This window comes from Bombina bombina, chromosome 3, assembly GCF_027579735.1.
Source record: "Bombina bombina isolate aBomBom1 chromosome 3, aBomBom1.pri, whole genome shotgun sequence".
Lineage (NCBI taxonomy): Eukaryota > Metazoa > Chordata > Amphibia > Anura > Bombinatoridae > Bombina > Bombina bombina.
The window spans coordinates 756614680-756634350 of NC_069501.1; positions in this window are offsets into that span (position 1 = coordinate 756614680).

Genomic DNA, 19671 nt, shown 5'->3' on the forward strand with positions numbered 1-19671 from the left:
TTTGTAGATAACGGTTTTTTATATATAGAAAAAAACTCTTTCTATTTTTTATATATTTTTTATATATGATAGAATTTTTATATATAACAGATTTTTTATATGATAGATTTTTATAGTTTTTATTGTTTATATATATCTTGTCTCTTTACTAGTAATTTTTAAAAAGATGAGCTTCAACAAATGCGCTCGAAATCTAAGCTGAAATATGTGACTTGGAAATAAACCTCATTGCGGCATTTGTAACAATACTATTTAAAAAAAATCCTTTGTATTAATGCTGTCCTCACCTTGCAATCATTGGACTTGACAAGTGCTATGAAAATGCACTAACATATCTAACTATTATTTGCTGTGTTTGCAAATATTTTACTTGTAACTTTATAGCCAATAATATTTCACTTTTCGTCTGAGGGCTGGGCATTTCACTTCCAATAAATTTCAGGTTGCCCAGTGATGTCAATACGCCCTGACGAAGCTCCGTTGTCCAGCCACTCTGATGAAAGAGAACTTTGAATCTGATGGCGTGCTGCGACTCCAATCTGGCACACTTTGTAACAACTTAAAGGCTCATAATGAATATTGTTGAAATAAGCATTGAAACAGGATCCGTGTCCTAAAGGAAGGCAAATTGACATTCAGTCATAAGGAGAGGTATCAATTTTGTTAGTATCGGAACCACTAGATGTGGAGCCTGCCATAATTGATGGACGGCAGGTGATCCGGTACTTTACACATGGCACCTTTTGCTCCCTCTGCACATACTACATGCTATACCGCTTGTTGAAGTGGGGCTACTGCTATACTACTTGCTTGCTGGGACATTGCTTTGCTACTGATTCAACTTGCTTTGGCTTATCACATGAACTTCCTGATGTCTCCTTTTTGCCTTTAAAGCCTCTTTTCTAACATATGCTTATGTTTAAACCTATATGGATGTACATGCAGCCTTTTGCCCACTAATATATTACTTTGGAATCGCATCATTACAAGGGATGAACTTTCAACTATAAAATGAGCAATCTCAATAATCATGTTAACATGAACTGCATAGATCCTCACGTATCACCTGGCCAGACACTACCTATTACATATAGGGTTTGGTTCAGCAGGGTGTTGCATGTTATTCTTTCTTCAGAGTGGTTTTGTTCTTCAAAAGATTTTTTAATTTTTATTTATGTTTATGTGTGTTTTTTCCATAAAGGTATTTGGTACTAATACATTTTCTTTGCACTTCTAGGTTATAGGATATGTGCATTCTTGCTTTGACGACAATGTGTATTTTTAGATATTTTCAGAATAAATATTATGAACAATAACAATAAAAAGTTTTTTTTTGATAATTAAAAGAGTGCTGAATTCCCATTCTTTCACACATACAGGCCCATTTATCAAAGGGCTTGCGGACCTGATCCGACACTGCGGATCAGGTCCGCAAGACCTCGCTAAATGTGGAGAGCAATACGCTCTCCGCATTTAACATTGCACCAGCAGCTCACAAGAGCTGCTGGTGCAACGCCGCCCCCTGCTGACTCGCGGCCAATCGGCCGCCAGCAGGGAGCTGTCAATCAACCCGATCGTATTCGATCGGGTTGATGTCCGGCGATTCCTGTCCGCCTGTTCAGAGCAGAAGACCGCTGCTTCATAAGTTGTGTTTCTGGTGAGTCTGAAGACTCGCCAGAAACACGGCCCTTCAAGCTCCGTACGGAGCTTGATAAATGGGCCTGATTGACTCTCATATCTATAGTGTCTATCTTTTCTAGTTTAAAAAAATATATGCAATATTGGGTCTGCACCACTATATGAATATTACTTTTTATATTTAAACAATCAAGGTATACACTTATTGTGTTGAGCTAGCTTACTATCTATAACAATGTAAATTACCTGTGAAATAAAACCTAAGCTAGCTACAATATAACTAATAGTTATTTTGTAGCTAGCTTAGGTTTTATTTTTATTTGACAGGTAAGTTTGTATTTATTTTAACTAGGTAGACTAGTTAGTAAATAGTTATTAACTATTTACTAACTACCTAGTTAAAATAAATACAAACTTACCTGTCAAATAAAAATAAAACCTAAGCTAGCTACAAAATAACTATCTACCCATTGCCCTGAAAAGGGCATTTGTATGGGCATTGCCCTTAAAAGGGATTCAGCTCTTTTACTGCCCATTAAAAATAAAAAATGGCTATTCTAAAAAATAAAAAACCCACCCCAAAACGAAAAAAACAACAACATTACACAAAATAACAAACAAATTATCAAAAATAATAAAAAATATTCCTATTCTAATACCCATTTAAAAAAAAAAAAACACCCCAAAATAAAATACCTAATCTATAATAAACTACCAATAGCCCTTAAATGGGCCTTTTGTAGGGCATTGCTCTAAAGAAATCAGCTATTTTGCTCACAAATAAATATAAAGACCCACTAACATTACAAACCCCCACCCCGCAAACCCACAAAATAAAAAAAAACTATCTAAAAAAAACTAATCTACCCATTGCCCTGAAAAGAGCATTTGTATGGGCATTGCCCTGAAAAGGGCATTCAGCTTTTTTTACTGCACTTAATAGGGCATTCAGCTCTTTTAATAGTGCTTAAAAAAACCCCACCCCAAAAAACCTTAAAAAAACTAACACTAATCCCTCTTTAGGTACTCGCTGTTGTTGAAGTCCCGCTTGAACGATCTTCATCCAATCGGCATCTTCATCCAGGTGGCTCCATCTTCATCCATAGTGGGACCAGCATCTTCTTCATCCCTGCGGAGGCGGAGCGGCGATGCATGGAGGTCCAGGCAGAAGTCCGGGAGGAGGTCCATCTATCCAACGTGGAGGTCCTCTTCATGCGATCGTCCGCTGCACACTGAGGATTGAAATGCAAGGTACCCCTTTTATACTGGGTGTACCATTGCATTCCTATTGGCTGAAAAATTTGAATCAGCCAATAGGAATACGAGCTGCTCTCATTCCTAAATAAGAGCTGCTTAAATCAGCCAATAGGAATGAGAGCTGCTTAAATCCTATTAGCTGATTTGAACAGCCAATAGGATTTAAGAAGCTCTTATTCCTATTGACTGATTCAAATTTTTCAGCCAATAGGAATGCAATGGTACCCCCAGCATAAAAGGGGTACCTTGCATGAAGAGGACCTCCACGTCGGATTGATAGACCTCCGCCTGGACCTCCTCCTGGACTTCGGCCTGGACCTCCGCCTACACGCATTGCTGCTCTGCCTCCTCAGTTATGAAGAAGATGCCGGTCCCGTGATGGATGAAGATGGAGCCGCCTGGATGAAGATGGAGCCGCCGGAATGAATATCGTTCAAGCGGGACTTCAACAACTTTGAGTACCTAAAGAGGGGTTGGTGTTAGGTTTTTTTAAGGTTTTTTGGGGTGAGGTTTTTTTTAGATTAGGGTGTGTACTCTTAAAAAAGCTGAATGCCCTTTTAAGGGCAGTAAAAGAGCTAAATGCCCTTTTCAGGGAAATGCCCATACAAATGCCCTTTTCAGGGCAATTGGTAGATTAGGGTTTTTTAGATAGTTTTTTGTTATTTTGTGGGGTTGGGGGGTGGGGGTTTGTAATGTTAGTGGGTCTTTGTATTTATTTGTGAGCAAAAGAGCTGATTTCTTTAGGGCAATGCCCTACAAAAGGCCCTTTTTAGGGCTCTTGGTAGTTTATTATAGATTAGGGATTTTTTTATTTTGGGGTGCTTTTTTTAAAAAAAAAGGGGTATTAGAATAGGAATAATTTTTATTGTTTTGGATAATTTTGTTTGTTATTTTTTGTGATGGAAGTTTTTTATTTTTTTTATTTTAGTGTTTTTTATTTTTTGTAATGGTAGGTTTTTTTATTTTGTAATGTTAGCTTTTAGTGTAAGGCAGCTTAGGTTTTATTTTTATTTCACAGGTAAGTTTGTATTTATTTTAACTATTTTTTACTAACTAGTCTACCTTTTTAAAATAAATAACTTACCTGTGAAATAAAAATAAAATAAAACCTAAGCTAGCTACAATTTAAATTATATTGAAGCTAGCTTAGGTTTTATTTCACAGGTAAGTTACTTTGTATTTAGATTTAAATAGGTATTATTTAGTTAATAATTGTAACTTTAATTTAGTTATATTTTAATTATGTTAAAGTTAGGGGGTGTTAGGTTTAGGGTTAGTGTTAGGTTTAGGGTTATGTTTAAAGTTAGGGGGTGTTAGGTTTAGAGGTTAATATAATTTAATTTAGGTTGTAATGTGGGGGCCGGCGGTTTAGGGGTTAATAGGTTTAGTTAGTATTGGCGATGTTTGGGAACGGTGGTTTAGGGGTTATTAGCTTTAGTTAGTGTTGGCGAGTTGGGGGGGTGCGATTTAGGGGTTAATAGCTTTATTTAGTGGTGGCAATGTGGGGGGTTGCGGTTTAGGGGTAAATAGGTTTAGTTTGTGTCGGATATGTTTCGGAAAGGCGGTTTAGTGGTTAATAGGTTTAGTTTGTGTCGGAGATGTGGGGGGGCCTGAGGTTTAGAGGTTAATAGGTTTAGTTCATGTTGGCGATGTTTCGGGATGGTGGTTTAGTGGTTAATAGGTTTAGTTAGTGTCGGCGATGTCGGGGAACGGTGGTTTAGGGGTTAATACCTTTATTATAGACTTAGAGTTAGTGTCTGGGAACTGCGGTTTAGGAACAATGAAAAATTCCAAATATGAATAAGGGTTCAGAAAATTCGGAAACTAATTTATTAATTTTCGGAATTTTTCAGGATGTGCCGATTCAGAAATTCTGATGCATCAGATTCACAGAATCGGCCGAAATTTGTCCGAATTTGACTGAAACGAAACGCACATGTCTAGTAGCCATGCTTCTGAAATCCTCCCCACTGGAGTAGGTAGATACAGTATGTAGATCTGTAGATACAAACGAACAGAAGCGCCACACGAAAGACGGATCTAATTGCATTATGTAAAATACTATGATGACATACTTTAATAAAAAACCCGAAACACACAAGGTAAACCCTGTGTAAAGCCGAGGTAGACTGTAACAACACAGGTAAACAATTGTACCGTTAGATATCTAGGGATGTCCTTCCACTTTGTGCCATGGCAGATATTTTATATGTAATACACCATAGGAGATACACATTTTAAACATAGCTTTTATTCCTCTCTTGTATCTCCCAATAAGTAGTTATAAGCTAACAGGTAAGAGGTTCACTAACCATAAAAAACAGGTACCTACTCAGAGATATACACCTTGCACAGTAAAAGGGGGATCAGGATGGCCAGTAAATTACTAATCACTCTGATGGGTTGTATTCTGAGAGGCTTTAGTGGCACTGGCTCTTTGATATGCTTCAAACAAGTAAGCCTTGGAGTATCCCTTAAAATCTATTGAGGGTGGATATGTGTCCCTTTTCTTTCTTTGTGGGGTCGCTGGAGATAACATAATTCTGTGCCGCTTTTTATTTCTGTGTGTCTAGAGGGTTGTCGCACTCATTCATGTCCCTAGTCTTAAAAGGTATGGCTTTGTTGTCCCTTCATGCATCCCTTGTAGTGTTGTGAGAGAAAGACAGGAAAAGGAATATGGTACTCACACATATCACAATTTGCTAGTTGCAATGGGCAAAGTAGGAGCATGCTGGAACCAACACTCTTTACCACTACACACTTAGGGGCAGATTCATCAAGCCCCGTATTGATCCAAATGTATCTGTTACAGCGCGAGCCGTCAGGCCCGCCAGAAACAGGAGTTACGAAGCACCGGTCATAAGACCGCTGCTCCTTAACTCGTCCACCACCTCTGAGGCGGTGGACAGCAATCCGCCCGATCGCATACGATCAAGTTGATTGACACCCCCTGCTAGCGGCCATTGGCCGCGAATGTGCAGGGGGCGGCATTGCATAAGCATTTCACTAGAAATACTTGTGCAATGATAAATGCCAACAGCGTATGCTCTCTGCATTTATCGATGTGCGGTGGACATGATCCGCTACAGCGGACAATGTCTGACCGCACAATGGTAAATTGGCCCCTTAGAGCTCACTAAACACCATTTTACATGGGGTGCACCTGATTCCTCTTTCTCTCTTTACCACCAGGGACAAGTAATTATTTTTAAGTAAGGGGGTCCCCTGTTCATTTATATTAAAATTTTAAAGTAAAGTAAAGATATTGGAGATGTTGCTTCATACTTTAAAATAACATACTTTAACGCATGCACAATGTCTATCTCCCTCTCTTTTCACATGCGGCAGAAAGAGAAGAGGTCAGCTGTAACATGTCACTGACTTCAGTTAAATGGTCCGCATAGAGGGTTTACTCAGATGTAATACATGGTTGCATATATGGCTATGTATGGTTGTTTACTGATCGTCAAAGAGTGTGTGTTGATAATGTTGTGATAGTATAAAAGACTGGGTATAGGTGAATGTATTGATGCATTGGGGGTGTAAAGGTGCGTATGTAAATCTAAAACCATGTAGGTGTATGTATATTTATGTAAGTGTAAGGATACATGCATAATCACAGCAGTAATAGGGATGAGAAGGTATCCAATTTGAAAAGTTCACTGTACTTCAAACAATTATATTATGTGTTTTAATGAGCAGCATTTACATATGTAGAAAATATTATTGTATTTGCCTGAAAAACAATTTAAAAGCTGTTTAAATTTAAATAATAGTGCAGTATTGGTTTTGTATTTCCTACTCATTCTCACTGGCTATTGAGGACAATTCCCTCTGCTTTATTGGTGGAGAGGGTCATGCCTCTGCAAGGATGGCAAGACAACTTTGATCAAGATCATGGGGTCGATCCGATAAAAATCGTCGCCCGCAAAAGCTGGCGATGCCAATATTTGCGCGGGTTTGGTATCCTATATACGGCGTAACCTAGAAGTTACGCGCGTATATTTCTGCCGTCGCCCGTAGTTTTTTGGGCCATAGGCAGGTATACCAAACCCGCGCAGTTTGGTATCCAATATACAGCGTAAGGACTTACGTGGCGAAAATGGAGAAATCTTACTCCATTTTCACCTCGCCACAAAAAAGCAGCCGTAAGAAGCCTTACGCTGACTATTGGAGCCCCATAACTCCCTAAACTGGCTGCTAAAATAAACCTAACACCTAACTCATGCGCAATGTCTATCTCCCTGTCAACCGCGATCTGCTAAAATAAACCTAACACCTAACGCATGCGCAATGTCTATCTCCCTGTCAACCGCGATCCCCCGCCGCAATCTCTAATAAAGTATTTAACCCCTAAACCGCCGCCATCTACATAAACTAACCCCCTACTGTGAGCCCCTAAAACCGCCACCATCTAACTGATCTATCCCCTAATGTGAACCCCTTACACCGCCGCCATCTATATTAAAATTATTAACCCCTGAGGGGGCGTGTCCGGCTACCAACCAAGATGGCTGCATTCTGACTACGGCTCAATATTGGCACCGATAAATCCGATGTTTACCCGATTTAAATTATATTTAATTTAGGGGGGTGTTAGTGTTAGGGTTAGACTTAGCTTTAGGGGTTAATACATTTATTAGAATAGCGGTGAGCTCCAGTCGGCAGATTAGGGGTTAATGTTTGAAGTTAGGTGTCGGCGATGTTAGGGAGGGCAGATTAGGGGTTAATACTATTTATTATAGGGTTAGTGAGGCGGATTAGGGGTTAATAACTTTATTATAATAGCGGTGCGGTCCGCTCGGCAGATTAGGGGTTAATAAGTGTAGGCAGGTGGAGGCAACGTTGTGGGGGGCAGATTAGGGGTTAATAAATATAATATAGGGGTCGGCGATGTTAGGGCAGCAGATTAGGGGTACATAGGGATAATGTAAGTAGCGGTGGTTTACGGAGCGGCAGATTAGGGGTTAATAATAATATGTAGGGGTCAGCGATAGCGGGGGCGGCAGATTAGGGGTTAATAAGTGTAAGGTTAGGGGTGTTTAGACTCGGGGTACATGTTAGGGTGTTAGGTGCAGACGTAGGAAGTGTTTCCCCATAGACAACAATGGGGCTGCGTTAGGAGCTGAACGCGGCTTTTTTGCAGGTGTTAGGTTTTTTTCAGCTCAAACAGCCCCATTGTTTTCTATGGGGGAATCGTGCACGAGCACGTTTTTGAGGCTGGCCGCGTCCGTAAGCAACTCTGGTATCGAGAGTTGCAGTGGCGTTAAATATGCTCTACGCTCCTTTTTTGGAGCCTAACGCAGCCATTCTGTGGACTCTCAATACCAGAGTTATTTTAAAGGTGCGGCCAGAAAAAAGCCAGCGTTAGCTACGCGGGTCGTTACCGACAAAACTCTAAATCTAGCCGATAGTTATTACATTATATATATTAACTATATTTACCCTAATTATATTAGGGTTAATATAGTTAATATAGTTACTATAGTATTTATATAAACTATATTAACTCTATCTAACCCTAACACCCCTAACTAAATTCTTATTAAATAAATTTAATTCATATTATAAACTAAAATATTCCTATTTAAATCTAAATACTTACCTATAAAATAAACTCTAAGATAGCTACAATGTAATTAATAATTACATTGTAGCTATGTTAGGGTTTCTATTTATTTTACAGGTAAATTGTTAATTATTTTAACTAGGTATAATAGCTATTAAATAGTTATTAACTATTTAATAGCTACCTAGTTAAAATAATTACCCAATTACCTGTAAAATAAATCCTAACCTAAGTTACAAATACACCTACACTATCAATAAATTAAATAAACTACAAATATCTAAACTAAAATACAATTAAATAAACTAAACTAAATTACAAAAACAAACAAACACTAAATTACAAAAAATAAAAAAAAGATTACAAGATTTTTAAGCTAATTACACCTATTCTAAGCCCCCTAATAAAATAATAAAGCCCCCCAAAATAAAAAAATTCCCTACCCTATTCTAAATTAAAAAAAGTTCAAAGCTATTTTACCTTACCAGCCCTTAAAAGGGCCTTTTGTGGGGGCATGCCCCAAAGAAAACTGCTCTTTTGCCTGAAAAAAAACAACACAATACCACCCCCCAACATTACAACCCACCACCCACATACCCCTAATCTAACCCAAACCCCCCTTAAATAAACCTAACACTACCCCCCTGAAGATCTCCCTACCTTGTATTCACCCAGCCGGGCCGAACTCTTCATCCGATCCGGGCGATGTCTTCCAGCAAGCGGCAGTGAAGTCTTCTTCCATCCGGGCGATGTCTTGAAGCAAGTGGCAGAGAGTCTTCTTCCATCGGCGATGTCTTCAAGCAAATCAGCATCTTCAATCTTCTTTCTTCGCTCCTCCGCCGCGGAGCATCCATCTGGCACAACGACTTCCCGACGAATGAGGTTCCTTTAAATGACGTCATCCTAGATGGCGTCTGTCGAATTCCGATTGGCTGATAGGATTCTATCAGCCAATCGGAATTAAGGTAGAAAAATCTGATTGGCTGATTGAATCAGCCAATCAGATTCAAGTTCAATCCGATTGGCTGAACCAATCAGCCAATCAGATTGAACTTGAATCTGATTGGCTGATTCAATCAGCCAATCAGATTTTTCTACCTTAATTCCGATTGGCTGATAGAATCCTATCAGCCAATCGGAATTCGACGGACGCCATCTTGGATGACGTCATTTAAAGGTACCTCATTCGTCGTTCAGTCGTCGGCCGGGATGGATGCTCCGCGTCGGTGGAGAGAAGATTCAAGATGCCGCTTGAAGGAAGATGCTGGCGGATGGATGAAGACTTTGCTGCCGCTTGGAGAAAAACATCGCCGGGATGAAGATTTCTTCTTTGCCGCTTGGATGGACATCGCCCGGATCGGATGAAGAGTTCTGCCCGGCGGGGTGAATACAAGGTAGGGAGATCTTCAGGGGGGTAGTGTTAGGTTTATTTAAGGGGGGTTTGGGTTAGATTAGGGGTATGTGGGTTGTAATGTTGGGGGGTGGTATTGTGGGGGTTTTTTCAGGCAAAAGAGCAGTTTTCTTTGGGACATGCCCCCACAAAGGCCCTTTTAAGGGCTGGTAAGGTAAAAGAGCTTTGAACTATTTTTAATTTAGAATAGGGTAGGGAATTTTTTTTATTTTGGGGGTTTATTATTTTATTAGGGGGCTTAGAATAGGTGTAATTAGCTTAAAAATCTTGTAATTTTTTTCATTTTTTGTAATTTAGTGTTTGTTTGTTTTTGTCATTTAGTTTAGTTTATTTAATTTAATTTTTAGATAGATATTTGTAGTTTATTTAATTTATTGATAGTGTAGGTGTATTTGTAACTTAGGTTAGGATTTATTTTACAGGTAATTGGGTAATTATTTTAACTAGGTAGCTATTAAATAGGTAATAACTATTTAATAGCTATTATACCTAGTTAAATAATTAACAATTTACCTGTAAAATAAATATAAACCCTAACATAGCTACAATGTAATTATTAATTATATTGTAGCTATCTTAGGGTTTATTTTATAGGTAAGTATTTAGATTTAAATAGGAATATTTGAATTAATAATATTAATATTAGATTTATTTTAATAAGAGTTTAGTTAGGGATGTTAGAGTTAGATAGGGTTATTATACTTTATATATATACAATATAATAACGATATTAACTATATTAACCCTAATATAATTAGGGTTAATATAGTTAATATATATATAATATAATAACTATATTAACTATATTAACCCTAATATAATTAGGGTTAATATAGTTAATATAGCTGGCGGCGGTGTAGGGGGATTAGATTAGGGGTTAATACATTTATTATAGGTGGCCGCGGTGTAGGGGGATGTAGATTGTAGGCAAAAGAGCAGTTTACTTTGTGACAAAGCCCCGCCAAAAGCTCTTTTAAGGGCTGGCAAAAGAGCTGAATTCTTTGGGGCATGCCCCGCAAAAAGCCCTTTTAAGGGCTGGCAAAAGAGCTGTTACTTTGGGGCAATGCCACGCAAAAAGCCCTTTTCAGGGCTATTTGTAGGGTTAGACTTAGGTTTAATGGTAGGGATAGTTTAGTATTTTAGGGGTTAAATAATTGAATATAGATGGCGGCGGGGTAGGGGGATTAGATTAGGGGTTAATAATTTTAAAATAGATAGCGGCGGGGTAGGGGCTCACTTTAGGGGGTAGGTAAGGTAGATGGCGGCGGTGTTAGGTGCTCACTTTAGGGGGTTATAGATTTACTATAGCTGGCGGCGGTTTAGGGGTAAATAACTTTATTAGGTAGCGGCGGTTTAGGGGTTAATACATTGTTATGGTTAGGATAGTGAGGGGAGATAGCGGATAGAGGGTTAGACGTGTCGGGCTATGTTAGGGAGGCGTGTTAGACTTGTCGGGCTATGTTAGGGAGGCGTGTTAGACAGTGCGGGTGATTTAGACTTTAGTCAGGTTTTGTAGGCGCCGGCAGTTTCTAACGTGCCGCAAGTCACTGGCGACGCCAGAAATTTGTACTTGCGCAGATTTCTGGACATCGCTGGTTTATCTGACTTACAGCACGTTAGCATCTGACGGCGCCGTATATGGGATAGCTCGAGTTGCGAGCTGAAACTGCGGGTGACGCGGGTTCCCTCGCTTGCGCCGCAAACTACGATCTATATTGGATCGCGCCCCATGAGTTTCCAAAAAAAAAAAAAAAAGAAATACAATCTGAAATTACCTCTTTTACACAAATCAACAATGTCCCTTTAAAAAAAAAAAAGTTCAGCTTAGCCATAGGAATATTCAGCATCATTAAACTCCCTCACTGTGTTATTGATATGACTACATTGAGAATTACTTGGCCACTTATATTGTAGTACTAGTCCTAAAGCCCGTGTACACGGGTCATTTTCTGCAGTACAGCGGTCCCACCCCTTGCTCTCTCTCTATCCCCCCCTCTCTTTTGCTCTCTCTCCCCTCTCTTTTGCTCTCTCTTTCCCCCCTCTCTTTTGCTGTCTCTCCCCTCTCTTTTACTCTCTCTCTCCCCCCTCTCTTTTACTCTCTCTCTCCCCCCTCTCTTTTACTCTCTCTCCCCCCTCTCTTTTGCTCTCTCCCCCCCCCTCTCTGTTGCTCTCTCTCTCTCCTCCCTCTCTTTTGCTCTCTCTCTCCCCCTCTGTTTTGCTTTCTCTCTCCCCCCTCTCTTTTGCTCTCTCTCTCACCCCTCTCTTTTGCTCTCTCTCCCCCTCTCTTTTGTGCTCTCTCCCCCCTCTCTTTTGCTTTCTCTCTCCCTCCTCTCTTTTGCTGTCTCTCTCCCTCCTCTCTTTTGCTGTCTCTCTCCCTCCTCTCTTTTGCTGTCTCTCTCCCCTCTCTTTTGCTGTCTCTCTCCCCCTCTCTTTTGCTCTCTCTCTCCCCTCTCTTTTGCTGTCTCTCTCCTCCCTCTCTATTGCTGTCTCTCTTTTGCTGTCTCTCTCCCCCTCTCTTTTGTTGTCTCTCTCCCCCTCTCTTTTGCTGTCTCTCTCCCCCTCTCTTTTGCTGTCTCTCTCCCCCTCTCTTTTGCTGTCTCTCTCCCCCTCTCTCTTTTTCTGTCTCTCTCCCCCTCTCTGTTTTGCTGTCTCTCTCTCTTCCTCTCTCTATCCCCCCCTCTTCTGCTCTCTCTATCCACCCTCTTCTGCTCTCTCTATCACCCCTCTTTAGAGCTCTCTGTCTCTCGACATCTCCCCCCGTCCGGCCCCGCCCGCGTCACACCCGGCCCTGCCCATGCCACGCCCACACTGTGTCCGGCCATGCTCACGCCGCACCTGCCAGGCAACGCCCACTCCACCACACGACACCAGGTCAGTTGGATGGCCAGGTGTGTTTGTCCTCGCGCGCAGTCTCTACTGCGCATGACAGCTTCGGACAAACACACTTGGCCTTTTATATAATAGGATGAATAATAACTGCATAAAGGGATATCAACAAGCTATCAAGTAACTTTACACATTTACCTGAAGAAAACTCTAGGATCATTAAAACAATGGTGGAAAAATAATGAAGATGCACAGCTGTGTACACTTCAAATAACACAAATATCCAGTAGGTGGCAGGATAGGGCAATGTTAGTAAAGCAAAGCGCACAAGTATTCCTATTCTGTTAGGCAATGCAGATTCACCAAATAATGTGTATTTAGATAGTAATGCAGTAATTCTCCTGCTGTATTTAGGGTTGCATTTTTTAAAAATGTATTTTTCTAATCTCAGAAGGCTGAATATCACATTGTGGTAGCAGTACAAATTGAACACACACACACACACATATATATATATATATATATATATATATATATGTATATATATGTATATATATATATATATATATATATATATATATATATATATATATATATATATATATATATATATATTGTGATATTCAGTCTTTGATAATTGTAAAAAAAAAGTCTTAACCAAAGTATTTGCCTTCTTGACTAGACTTGACTAGCTTAGAGAATTATATTAAAGGGACATGATACCCAAATGTTGAAGCACTTGATAGTGATGCTGCATGGCTGTAAAAAGCTGAATAGAATATGTTACTTGAACATCTCTATGTAGAAAATGAAGATACTTTACCTCAACATTTTCCTCAGAAGCCACATCCCATTTTAAAGGAACTTTAGGCAGCCAATCAGGATGCTAGTCCTGGGACATAAGATCAAAGCAAAGTAGAGCTTCAACAACTAATCAATATAATCGATAATAATCAATTATGAAAATAGTTGTCAACGAATCTCATAATCGATTATTTGGTTTGCAATTAGTTGGTCTGTGCATCAGCTGCTTCACTCCAATGAGCTTCTGCACATGGTATTGTGTTTTATGGTTATGCCCTTAGCCTAAAGGACGTCTACAGACATTTACTTTTCACTTTTTCGGGACAGTATACATTTACCAATACTCCTGGCTTATGAGCAACCCAGAAATAAAATAGGAGTCATCATTTGGATTTTTTATATTAAATAAGGTGATTTGGGACTATGCTTTGCATGATATAGGTTGACAAGCTGAGCTTGTTATTTACACCTAGCCCTAGATTGATGGGTTTTGTTATTTGAATTGATGTGCACTATTATTTGTTCACACAATTTTTAGCGGATTGCTTGCTATTGCTGATTATATGTACTGTATAGATAAATGTGTAAGACTTTGTCCTGTTATTGATATATAAGGGCATATTTATCAAAGCGTCAACTGAAAATACTCTTGAATTCCGCGTCGTATTTTTTGCGAGATTGATCTGCCGTAGTTATCAAAGCGCCAAGATTGGCAAATATTGAAATTTGTGACATAATATACGATCCCGCAATCTCAATCCAACGCAGATCGATGCTTGCGTCATTACAGATGTTTCAAATTCAGATTTGACTCTATTTGACCCTTTTCCCAATTTATCAAACATTTAACAGGTACACTCGCGTGTATCCCGATGCAGCGTACCTAGTTTTCAATCCGCCACCCTTGAGGTCGCAGATGCCATAGAACTCAATAGGAGTTTGAAAACACAGAAAGATTATGTTCGATGCTGCAAGAGAATTAAGTATATTACATGATAAAAGTAAATTAGAAACTCTATTTAAATTGTATACCCTTTCTAAATCAAACAATATTATTGCTCCACATTTGGTGCACTAGTAGATATAGGGATAAAAATGAAAAATACATTACTACTTATGGATTATGTTACAAATTTGTCTCTCATTACAAAGCAAGGGACAATATTATTTCTACAAATTTGTTGAAAAGTTTTGCCCCAAATTTGTCGAAAAGTTTTGCCCCAAATTTGTCGCACTAATAGATATAGAGATAAAAATGAAATAAATACACAACATAATATAGCTAACTTCCACCTAGATTACGTGTTTTGTGGTAACAGGGGTGCGGTGCTAACAAGCAGTTTTCCCTCACCGCTCACCTACAGACAGCGCTGGTATTACGTCTTTTTTTTAAACCCGGCGTTAACCGCAAAAAAGTGAGCGGAGAGCAAAATTTAGCTCCACATCTCACCTCAATACCAGCGCTGCTTACGGTAGCGGTGAGCTGGCAAAACGTGCTTGTGCACGATTTCCCCATAGGAATCAATGGGGGAGAGACGGCTGAAAAAAAACCTAACACCTGCAAAAGAGCAGCGTTCAGCTCCTAACGCAGCCCTATTGATTCCTATGGGGAAATACTTTTTATGTCTACACCCAACAACCTAACATGAACCCCGAGTCTAAACACCCCTTATTAACCCCTAATCTGCCGTCCCCGACATCGTCACCACCTACATTATATGTATTAACCCCTAATCTGCTGCCCCAACATCGCCGAACCCTACATTATATTTATTAACCCCTAATCTGCTGCCCCCAATGTCGCCGCCACTATAATAAATATATTAACCCCTAAACCTAAGTCTAACCCTAACCCTAACACCCCCTAACTTAAATATAATTGTAATAAATCTAAATAAAATTAATACAATTAAATAAATTATTCCTATTTAAAACTAAATACTTACCTATAAAATAAACCCTAAGCTAGCTACAATATAACTAATAGTTTAACTAGGTACAATAGTTATTAAATAGTTATTAACTATTTAATAACTACCTAGTTAAAATAAAGATAAATTTACCTGTAAAATAAACCCTAACCTAAGTTACAATTACACCTAACACTACACTATCATTAAATTAATTGCCTAAACTAACTACAATTAAATACAATTAAATTAAATAAACTAAAGTACGAAAAAACACTACATTACAAAAAATAATAAAATAATTACAATTTTTTAAAACTAATTACACCTAATCTAATCCCCCTAATAAAATAAAAAAGCCCCCCAAAATAATAAAAAGCTCTACCCTATACTAAATTACAAATAGCCCTTAAAAGGGCCTTTTGCAGGGCATTGCCCCAAGGTAATCAGCTCTTTTACCTGTAAAAAAAAATACAATACCCCCCCAACATTAAAACCCACCAGCCACACACCCAACCCTACTCTAAAACCCACCCAATCCCCCCTTAATAAAACCTAACACTAACCCCTTGAAGATCACCCTACCTTGAGATTTCTTCACCCAACCAGGCAGAAGTGGTCCTCCAGAGGGTCAGAAGTCTTCATCCGATCCGGGCAGAAGAGGACCTCCAGACGGGCAGAAGTCTTCATCCAGGTGGCATCTTCTATCTTCATCCATCCAGCGTGGAGCGGGTCCATCTTCAAGCCAGCCGACGTAGAGCATCCTCTTCCAACGACATCCAAATGAAGAATGAGGATTGAGCTCGCATTCTATTGGCTGATTGGAACAGCCAATAGAATGCAAGCTCAATCCTATTGGCTGATTGGATCAGCCAATAGGATTGAACTTCAATCCTATTGGCTGATTGCATCAGCCAATAGGATTTTCCTACCTTAATTCCAATTGGCTGATAGAATCCTATCAGCCAATCGGAATTCAAGGGACGCCATCTTGGATGACGTCATTTAAAAGAACCTTCATTCTTCATTAGGATGTCGTTGGAAGAGGACGCTCCGCGTCGGCTGGCTTGAAGATGTACCCGCTCCGCTCCGGATGGATGAAGATAGAAGATGCCATCTGGATGAAGACCAGTCTGGAGGTCTTCTTCTGCCCGGATCGGATGAAGACTTCTGCCCCTCTGGAGGACCACTTCTGCCCGGTTGGGTGAAGACATCTCAAGGTATGGGGATCTTCAAGGGGTTAGTGTCAGGTTTTATTAAGGGGGGATTGGGTAGATTTTAGAGTAGGGTTGGGTGTGTGGGTGGTGGGTTTTAATGTTGGGCGGGTATTGTATTTTTTTTTTCAGGTAAAAGAGCTGATTACTTTGGGGCAATGCCCTGCAAAAGGCCCTTTTAAGGGCTATTTGTAATTTAGTATAGGGTAGGGCTTTTTATTATTTTGGGGGGCTTTTCTATTTTATTAGGGGGATTAGATTAGGTGTAATTAGTTTTAAAAAATTGTAATTATTTTATTATTTTTTGTAATTTAGTGGGTTTTTTTTTTCGTACTTTAGTTTATTTAATTTAATTGTATTTAATTGTAGTTAGTTTAGGTAATTAATTTAATGATAGTGCAGTGTTAGGTGTAATTGTAACTTAGGTTAGGGTTTATTTTACAGGTAAATTTGTCTTTATTTTAACTAGGTAGTTATTAAATTGTTAATAACTATTTAATAACTATTGTACCTAGTTAAAATAAATACAAAGTTGCCTGTAAAATAAAAATAAACCCTGAGATAGCTACAATGTAACTATTAGTTATATTGTAGCTAGCTTAGGGTTTATTTTATTAGTAAGTATTTAGTTTTAAATAGGAATAATTTATTTAATAATAGTAATTTTATTTAGATTTATTTTAAATTATATTTAAGTTAGGGGGGTTAGACTTTGGGTTAGACTTAGGTTTAGGGGTTAATAACTTTAATATAGTGGCGGCGACGTTGTGGGCGGCAGATTAGGGGTTAATAAATGTAGGTAGGTGTCGGTGATGTTCAGGACGGCAGATTAGGGGTTAATAAAATTTAAGTAGTGTTTGCAAAGCGGGAGTACGGCGGTTTAGGGGTTAATACATTTATTATAGTGGCGGCGATCTCCGGTTCTGCAGATTAGGTGTTAAAATTTTTATTATAGTGTTTGCGATGTGGGGGGGCTTGGTTTAGGGGTTAATAGGTAGTTTATGGGTGTTAGTGTACTTTGTAGCACTTTAGTTAAGAGTTTTATGTTACGGCATTAGCCCATAAAACTCTTAACTACTGACTTTTAAATGCGATAGGAGTCTTGACAGGAGAGGATCTACCGCTCACTTCTTCCAAGACTCGTAATACCGGCGTTTGGAAAATCCCATTGAAAAGATAGGATACACAATTGACGTAAGGGGATTTGCGGTATGCTTGAGTCGCTGAAAAAAAGTGAGCGGTACACCTGTACCTGCCAGACTCGTAATACCAGCGGGCGTTAAAAAGCAGTGTTGGGACCTTTAAGGCTAACGCAAGACTCGTAATCTAGCCGTTCCTTTTTATTTTTTGTGAAAAATCTATGTGCACCATATTTAAGCCATGTAATACAAGTCCCACTCTCCACTTCGCACCAATTTTGAATCCACACTTTTTGCGCCAATTATGACGTAAACCCCAAAACAACCCACACCCTAGTGAATTTTTCAACCACTTTTGATTGGAATATGCATAATCACATGATTTATTATCAGCCAATCTGATTCAAATATACATTTTAAACTATCACTAACAAATCAAATTGCTCAATACTTGTGTCATTGATCACTCATCAGAACTTGTAAGTGCCATTTGTTACATTGTATATTATACTTTGAAAGTATGTATATGTGAAATTAGTATTAAAGATAAACATTATTGCTGACATTAGGACACACAGTGTAATATTTTAGACAATGATTTTAAAATTCAAATTGATGTTTGATTCAATATTATCTTAAGATGATAGCTCAAAGGGATAGCCCACCTAACATTAAACTGTTATGATTCAGATACAGCAGAAATTAAAATCACCTCTTTACTGTCATGCTATTTTGAGTGTATTTCTTCCTTCTCTTGAATTTATTTTTTGGTAAGAAATGTCATGTTATATGCCAACCCATTTTATAACACGTGTGTAGGGCTGGTTTTTAAAACTAGATTGCAATCAGGAGGGGTTACACAGATACAGAGAGAAAACTAGCCCAGCTCTTAAAATATCTATTGATTGCAAATAAATACATATAATACCCTGAATACATGTTATATTCACAATTATTCCTGCTCAGAATAATAATACATTTACACTATATATATATAGTGGTATAAATAAACACAGAGATATGACAGACAACATTGTTTAGAACAAAAAAAGGAACTTAGGGACATGTAAATATGTTTGGAAAAGATTTCTTACATAACACACACACAAACATATATATATATATATATGTATACAAGTATGTGCAAAGATTAGCGGCTAGATTTAGAGTTTTTTCGGTAAGGACCCGCGTAGCTAACGCTGGCTTTTTTCTGGCCGCACCATAAAAATAACTCTGGTATTGAGAGTCCACAGAAAGGCTGCGTTAGGCTCCAAAAAAGGAGCGTAGAGCATATTTAACGCAACTGCAACTCTCGATACCAGAGTTGCTTACGGACGCGGCCAGCCTCAAAAACGTGCTCGTGCACGATTTCCCCATAGGAAACAATGGGGCTGTTTGAGCTGAAAAAAAACCTAACACCTGCAAAAAAGCCGCGTTCAGCTCCTAACGCAGCCCCATTGTTTGCTATGGGGAAACACTTCCTACGTCTGCACCTAACACTCTAACATGTACCCCGAGTCTAAACACCCCTAACCTTACACTTATTAACCCCTAATCTGCCGCCCCCGCTATCGCTGACCACTGTATATTATTTTTAACCCCTAATCTGCCGCTCCGTAAACCGCCGCTACATACATTATCCCTATGTACCCCTAATCTGCTGCCCCTAACACCGCCGACCCCTATATTATATTTATTAACCCCTAATCTGCCCCCCACAACGTCGCCTCCACCTGCCTACACTTATTGACCCCTAATCTGCCGACCGGACCTGAGCGCTACTATAATAAAGTTATTAACCCCTAATCCGCCTCACTAACCCTATAATAAATAGTATTAACCCCTAATCTGCCCTCCCTAACATCGCCGACACCTAACTTCAATTATTAACCCCTAATCTGCC